At 40.4% G+C, this 7802-nt stretch overlaps 1 long non-coding RNA gene across 1 annotated transcript; it reads left to right on the top strand.

The window, feature by feature from the left end:
- Nucleotides 1-721: 721 nt before the first annotated feature.
- Nucleotides 722-6900, top strand: LOC311625256. The gene is made up of 4 exons (XR_014795459.1): nucleotides 722-820; nucleotides 5600-5692; nucleotides 5821-6200; nucleotides 6262-6900. It is a non-coding gene; the product is annotated as an uncharacterized lncRNA (long non-coding RNA).
- The last annotated feature ends 902 nt before the right edge of the window (nucleotides 6901-7802 follow it).

The raw sequence follows: 7802 nt of genomic DNA, 5'->3' as shown, positions 1-7802 counted from the left end.
TGTTTGTTACTCAGCACTCACTACCCTAATTTGCTTTGAGGGACCCACTTGTCCCTCAGTCTGTCTATATGTTTCAAGTGAAGTAGGTCCCTTAAAGTAGGCTTTGCAAACGACTGCCCATAGATCAACTCTTCCATGCCACCTGTTTCATAAGTCTGCGAGCTAAGAATGGATTTTACATCATTAAATGGCTGCAAGAAAAAAAAAAATCCAAAGAACAATGGCATCTCATGATATGTGAAAATTATGTAAAATTTCTATTTCAGTGTCCATAAATACATTTTTATGATAACATAGCTATGTTCATTCATTTGTATACTAGAGGCCCAGTGCATGAATTCGTGCATGGGTGGCATCTGGCTGGCCCGACCCTGAGGGGGCCCAATCAGGGTCAGGGCTGGCCAGGGGCCGTGAGAGGTTGTGGAGGTGACTGGGGCCCCCGATCGAGCCATTTGGCTACCACAGTGCATGTCATAGCCACCAGTCATTCAGTCATTCCGGTGTTCCAGTTGCTTGGCTTTTATATAGATAGATGGCTGTTTTGTGCCACAATAATAGAGTTGAGTAGTTGTGGCCAAGACCACATGCTGACAAAGCCAGAAATATTTATTCTCTGGCTCTTTACAGAAAGTGTGCTGACCTCTGCCCTAGACTATCAGTGTGTGATTCTATTTCCATGAGTGCAGTGCCTAGTTCAGCAAAAGGCCCAGGATCAAATGTCAAAAGGCCCAGGAGCAATTGAGAAAGCTGGCTATTCCCTCTGCTGCTGCTGGTGAGAGCCTGTGATGTCAGGAACCATCTCGCAGCCCCTAAGGATAAGGTATTGATCAAATTTATATGAAGTCATTCTAGCTCTGGGATTTCCAGCTATGGGAATCAGTGCATTCTTTGTAATCTTAAGTGAGTTAGAATTGGTTTCTGTTGCTTGCAGCCAAAGAAACGTCACTGTTAAAGTTGCTAGGAAGAAATCCTACTCCAGGTGTGGGGAACAGAATTAATTAGTTCCCAATATTTGGCTTTATGGTAGAAAAAGAAGCCGCCTGGCAGGAGACAGGAAATCTGTCTTAATAGTAATCTCTATGACTCAAATTTGTCTTGTTTGGGGAGAAATTTTAGATGCTCAGAGAAGCAAGTGGTGTCTAGGACTAACTTTACAACACATGTCCTATATGTTCTTTAGGTATAAATACTGAGAGACTTCAGGACTTATGATTTTATATCCTAAATACCTACATGATATATGATTTATCTCTTATAGTCTCTTCAATCTCTATGTACACAGTAGCAGCACTAATGAATGTTTTAATTTAGATGAAATGCACAAAGGTGTTCAGGTGGGGAAAGTATCATCATGTGTTTTATTATTCTATTTGGACTGAGTTTCAAAACATCAGACATTATCAAATATAGACTCAATATCAAATAATATCAAATATCTATTTTTATAAGAATATAAAAATACATTTAGCATTTTGATTATAATATTTTTAGGAATATAAATCTTATTGATTAATCCCATTCCCAGCCATTTAAACTGTGAAGTTGTTTTCTGCTTAGTGTTTCAGGAAAAGGATGTAACATGGGGGGAAAAAAACAGAAAAACAAAACAAAAAAAAACAACAATCCCAAATCCAAGAAATTTTCTGGCAAAAGTTCACACCTTTAAGACAATGGAGAATCTCTGTGTATAGACAAATTATTTGAGAGAAATATCATGGGTGAGTGTTGTTTCCCCTTCTATGGAGGAAAATATTCTCCAAGTATATGTAGGAGACAAGAGTAAAGGAAGCCGAAACCGGTTTGGCTCAGTGGATAAGACGTCAGCCTGCGAACTCAAAGGTCCCAGGTTCGATTCTGGTCAAGGGCGTGTACCTTGGTTGCGGGCACATCCCCAGTAGGGAGTGTGCAAGAGACAGCCAATCAATGTTTCTCTCTCATAGATGTTTCTAACTTTCTATCCCTTTCTCTTCCTCTCTGTAAAAAATAAATAAAAAAATATATATTTAAAAATAATAAAAAATTAATCACATAGGAAAATTTTAAAAAAATAAAAAGAGTAAAGGAAAACAATAGGATGTGATGACAATACTAATGGGTGGGCCTCAGTCCCACCTCAGACCACGGAACTCCTTGAGGCCTTGCTAGAGCCTCTCCTTTGGACTCTGCCAGGCCCACCTGTCCCACCCAGAATCCCTGCTGGCAGGGCTGCAAGAGCTGATTGGGACAACTGGGGAAAGGATGCAGGAGAGGAGGCAGACTGCAGCCCCAGGGCCTCCATTTGTACCTCCCCTTCTCTCTCTGTGTTCCAGACTAGCCTGAGGGCCCTTTCTTGGCAGAAACCCAGGGAAATGGCAAAATTCCCAGATAGTGTTGGGAGAGAAGAGAGTCCTAAATGTACTGAATAGAATTTTCACAACCTCCTAACCCTGCCTTCAGCATCATGGCTTGACATAGAAATTAGGTTGAGTCATAAATATAAATTTCTCATACACTTGAGTTTATGGATGGAGATGGATGACCTTCTAGGTCAGATATATTTGTCTCCATTAGCATGAAAAATCAAGAGCTGATTTCACTCCTCAGTCATTCCAAGTGCGACAGCTAAATGTTGGCTGCACACCAGCAGCCAACGGCAGGCAAGTATTAGAACAGGTTATTTGTGTTTTGTGTTGCTAGATTTTGCTTCATTACAAGGTATTGTTGTTCATTTAGAAGAACTGCTTTTTTTTTTTTCTTTTGCTTTTTTCCATTTGATTGTGAAGTCTATTCCTGAGAAATGTGAATCACTGGGTTCCATTAGGAAGCCCTTGAGAGAGATTTTCATTTTCTTTAACATATAACCAATGAAATAATAGAACAAGAACACATTTATCTTTTATAGTTGTTTCCCTTCTCTAATAAATACCAAGTTTTGTTGAAATGTTAACAACAACAATGCTGAATAATTCTCTGCCAACCAAACAAAGCACAATATGATTATTTTATTTCTAAAACCTCCATTTTTTCTGATACTGTTTTTCTCATCCTTCACGTGGGGAAAAAGTGAGGTGGGAAAATAAAGTGAACTATGATAAAAGCTTTTCACTGGCAACACAGAATGAAGCCTTTGATGTTATTATGGCCCAAGGGAATGTGTGAATGCTTTATAGGTCAGTGGTTCCCAACCAGAGGCTAATTTGGAAACTTTTGGAAACATATTGGCTGTCACAACTGGTGGTGTGAGGAAAGGAGGAAGGTGTGCTACCAGAATCTAATGGGAAGAGAGCAGATGTGCATCTTAGAATGCAGAGGAGCATCTTTACCCCCTAGCAATAATACCTGGCCAAAAATGTCAACAATAATACCAAGGTTGAGAAACCCTGATCTATAATAATAAAAGGGTAATACGCTAATTAGACCAGACATCTTCTGGACATTCTTCTGGACAAAGCCATGGTGGCGGGGGCCAAGGCTGAGGCAGTTAGAGGTGATCAAGCCAACAGGGGAGAGCATTGAGGGGCAATCAAGCAGGCAGGGAGAGCGGTTAGGGGCAATCAGGCAGGCAGAGGTGATTAGGGGTGATCAGGCAGGTGGAGTGATTAGGGGCGATCAGGCAGGCAGACAGGTGAGTGATTAGGAGCTAGTGGTCCCTGATTGTGAGAGGGATGTCCGAATGCCAGTTTAGACCTGATCCCTGTGACATCCCCCAAGGAGTTCTGGATTGGAGGGGTGCAGGCTGGGCTGAGGGCCCCCCTGTGCTTAAATTTTGTGCACCAGGCCTCTAGTATTAAGATAATCAGGAGAGGTAGTAATATTTTAGCAATTTAGGAAGATGAGCACAATTTTTATAGATTGAAAAGAGATATGTGGATATTTGTTAAAAATGGAGGGGAAAAAAGGGGAGTATATGAAGAGTTGTATAAATCTTTAATATTTGAGGCAAATTTTAAAGGCAGACTGTCTTAACAAAGTGTGTTGTTACTAAATTTTTTTTTTTAAATTATATTTTATTGATATTTTACAGAGAGGAGGACCGGAGAGAGATAGAGAGCTAGAAACGTCGATGAGAGAGAAACATCGACCAGCTGCCTCTTGCACACCTCCTATCGGGGATGTGCCCGCAACCAATGTACATGCCCTTGACTGGAATCGAACCTGGGACCTTTCAGTCCGCAGACCAACGCTCTACCACTGAGCCAAACCGGTTTCAGCTAAATTTTTAAGGAAAGGATAAAGTTCCATGAAATAAATATTATTATAATAACAAAAACAAGACCATGATTATGTTTTATAATTTGTGTTGCTAATTTTATATACTATAATGTTTTTATGTATGGAGTGGAAAGAGATAATGTGTAAACAAAAATATTAAGTCAGAAAGCATGGGATATTTCCATCTGGAAAGATTGTATAGGCCAGTGAATGACACGGGAAAGGCAAGAAAGGTCTTTAATGGTGGATTATGGAGTTTGAACCCATTCTGTGTGTGTGTGTGTGTGTGTGTGTGTCCAAACTTTCCCTTTTTTTATAAGGACACCAGTCATATTGGGTTAGAGATCCTACTGATCTCATATTAACATAACTAATTACATCTGCAATGATTCTGTTTCCAAATAAGTTCACAATCTGTGGTATTGGGGGTTAGGACTTCAAAGTAGAAAATTTTGGAATACAATGCTTAACAGAAGATTTTAAAAGAGGAGTGACATTTTCTGAATTGTTATTGTACTGGCAGCATTGCACAGGATTTCCAGGAAACTAAGTTATAAAAAATGCTGCAGTAAGGGCAAATGGGACAGAGTCTTAAAATATATATGAATCTTTATTTTTTTCTTATTGTAGTAATAAATGTTTAAAAAAAAAAACCCACAACATTGCAAAACACAGAAAGCAGAATTCTTTTTGTATTGTTCCACAGAAAGAACCTATTTTAGCAGTAATAGATATACCTTTATTTAAATATCTATATAGGAATGTGTATTTTTAATAAAAATAGAAATAATACTTCACATACTGTTCTCCAATTAGGACTCTTTTTCTTTTTCCTTTGAAGTACATTTTTGAGCATTTTTAGATCAGCTACCAATTCTTTTTTTCTTGAATGCCAGTGTATTCCACTGAGTAAGTATGCCATATTATTTAACCCATCTCTGTGAGGACCATTTGAGTGATATCCATAATTTTTAGTTTTACAAGAAATGCTACCATGTAGGTGTGAGCCCCAGTTGGAGGTTTTTGAGGGCAGTTTGTGCCTAGAGGGAAGTCTGAGCGCCGGGAGCAGTCTGGTGCCTCACCTGAACATGTGGGTTATGGAATAGTTTGGGGTTACCCATAGAAATCTAGTCCCTAGGTACAACCCAGCGTTGGAGGTTTGTGGCCTGGGCCCTGGGTTGGCCTTTTAGGCCTGGCCATGAAGATTTGGGACCCGGACGTAGGTCTGGGTGCTCTACCAAGGTGTCCAGGTGAAGTATGAGGATCTTGTACTTTTAGAGTGCAATTACTATGCGTGCAATTGCCAGCTTTACTGAACCACCACCAAAATATAATTTGTTAAAGAAACTAATTTAATAGATTTACTACTATTTCTCTGTGTTTTGTTTTATATTACTGGTCTTGGAAGAGTAGCTCCAGTGCTGTTGTGGAAATACAGTGGTGGTTAGAGAGAATGGAACAAGAAATTGAAGGTTTTTCGGGTGAGGTTTCATTAGTAAAGGTAAGGAGAGTGTGAGACATAAAGTCTTTCAATGGGGTGTGGAGTAAAGTGTGTAAGGATTTCTAATTAAAAAAACCCCTTTAATAAGAGACTTACCTTTTCCTCCCCAAATACTGTTTTACATGCAGAAGCTGGTGATAGAGTCTCATCTGAAGCTCAATCTTGACCTGCTCAATCTTTCACTCCACTGCCACAGCTCTACAGCCAGAGGGAGTAAGCACACGATTTGTCAGCATGCCTGGTGAATTAAAAGTCTGACTTTGGAGACTCCAGTGGGTTTTTTTGAAGCATGGTTTATGCATTTTGGTTCTTGGATGGCCTGAGACATCAACCAGCTTCAGGCCATTTGGCCATTGGTCAATTTGAGCAAGTGATTCCACTGCTTCTGCAATAGGCAGCAGGCAGGACAAGGGAACCTGGCCAGGGATCTGTGCTTTAGGCACGAGCAAATGTCTGAAGCAGGCTGCTACTTTGAAAGGTGTGTATGTGTGTGTGTGTGTGTGTGTGTGTGTGTGCGTGTGTGTAGGAGGGGGTGCAGGGTGTCTGTGTGTGTGTGTGTGTGTGTGTAGGAGGGGGTGCAGGGTGTGTGTGTGTGTGTGTGTGTGTGTGTGTGTGTGCGCACGCGCACGCGCATGTCCACACACGCACATGCATGTATATATGCATGTGTGTGTCTTTGAAAAGTGAGGTATTTGTTTGGAAGTATACATGTTATCTAAGTAATAAAAGGGTCAGGAAAATAACACAGTCCTGTTTTTAATCTTGAGCTGAAAGACCTCTTATTTTCTGTCTCAGTTGAAAACTAGGACTGCTTCCCTGGTTATTGGATCTACTAATTAGGGTAAAATGTAAGGTGAACACACCATCCCTCTCGTTAATTAGAACAAAGGCCAAGTGTGTGTGTGTGTGTGTGTGTGTGTGTGCATGTGTGCACGCAGGAGCCTATGTTTAGCATTTGAAATAGGTTTGGTGGACCATTAAAAGAAGAAAGGTGGCCCTGGCCAGCATGGCTCAGTGGTTGAGTGTCAACCTATGAACCAGGAGGTCATGGATTGATTCCTGGTTGGGGCACATGCCCAGGTTGCCAGCTTGATCCCCAGTATGGGGTATACAGGTAGCAGCCAATCATTGATTCTCTCTCATCATTGATATTTCTGTCTCTCTCTCCCTCTCCCTTCCTCTCTGAAATCAACAAAAAAAATATTTTTAAAAAGAAGAAACATGGGCTTCAGTGGTTTTGCTTTCAAATATAGCAGGAGTTTCTGTTTTTAAACAGAGTCACAGCCTCTGAGGAAAGAGCTGATGGAACTAGAGAGGTCGAAAATTCAGGGGAGAGAGGAAATGGCCAGTGGAACGATGCTCCTGGGAAATAGCTTATTCATTCACAAAGATATGGCTCATCAGACAACAGAAATTGGAGGAGATAGCCCAGGGCTTGAAGGTGAATTTGGAAACTACGAGCAAGAGAAAATAACTGAAGTAACGGGAATGGTAAACTTGTCATGGGAGAGCATGTTGAAAATGGAAAAAACCAAACAAAACCTAAATGTAGAGACCTGGAAGGAAATAGCCAGAAGAGAAAAGTCACAAATCTGAGGTCAGTCTTACACTTGTCACTTTAAAAAAATCAGCATGAAAATTCTCAGGTAAAATACAAACAGACATTCCTTTCTCTTATTAAGAGTACTTTAAGAATTACAGCAATTTCATTCTGGCCACATATCCAAAAGAATTGGAAGCAGAGATTTGAACAGATAGTGGTGTATCTATCCATGTTCATAGCAGTATAATGCACAATAGTCCAAAGGTGGAAGCAGCCCAAGTGTCCATCCATGGATTTAATGGACAAACAAAATGTGATATGTACACACAATAGAGTATTATCCTGCCTTAAAAAGGGACATTTTGACATATACTACAACATGAAGGGACCTTGAGGACATAATGCTGAGTGAAATAAACCAGTCACAAAGGACAAATACTCTATTATTCCACTTCAATGAGGTACTTAGAGTAGACAGACACGCAGAGATAGGAAGTAGAATGGTGGCTGCCAGGGCATGGAGGGGTGGGAGAGGATGGGGAGTTGGTATTTAATGGGTAAAGATTT

This window comes from Pipistrellus hanaki, assembly GCF_964339955.1.
Source record: "Pipistrellus hanaki genome assembly, chromosome: 7".
Taxonomy (NCBI): Eukaryota; Metazoa; Chordata; class Mammalia; order Chiroptera; family Vespertilionidae; genus Pipistrellus; species Pipistrellus hanaki.
This window is presented reverse-complemented; position numbering and strand designations above follow the sequence as displayed.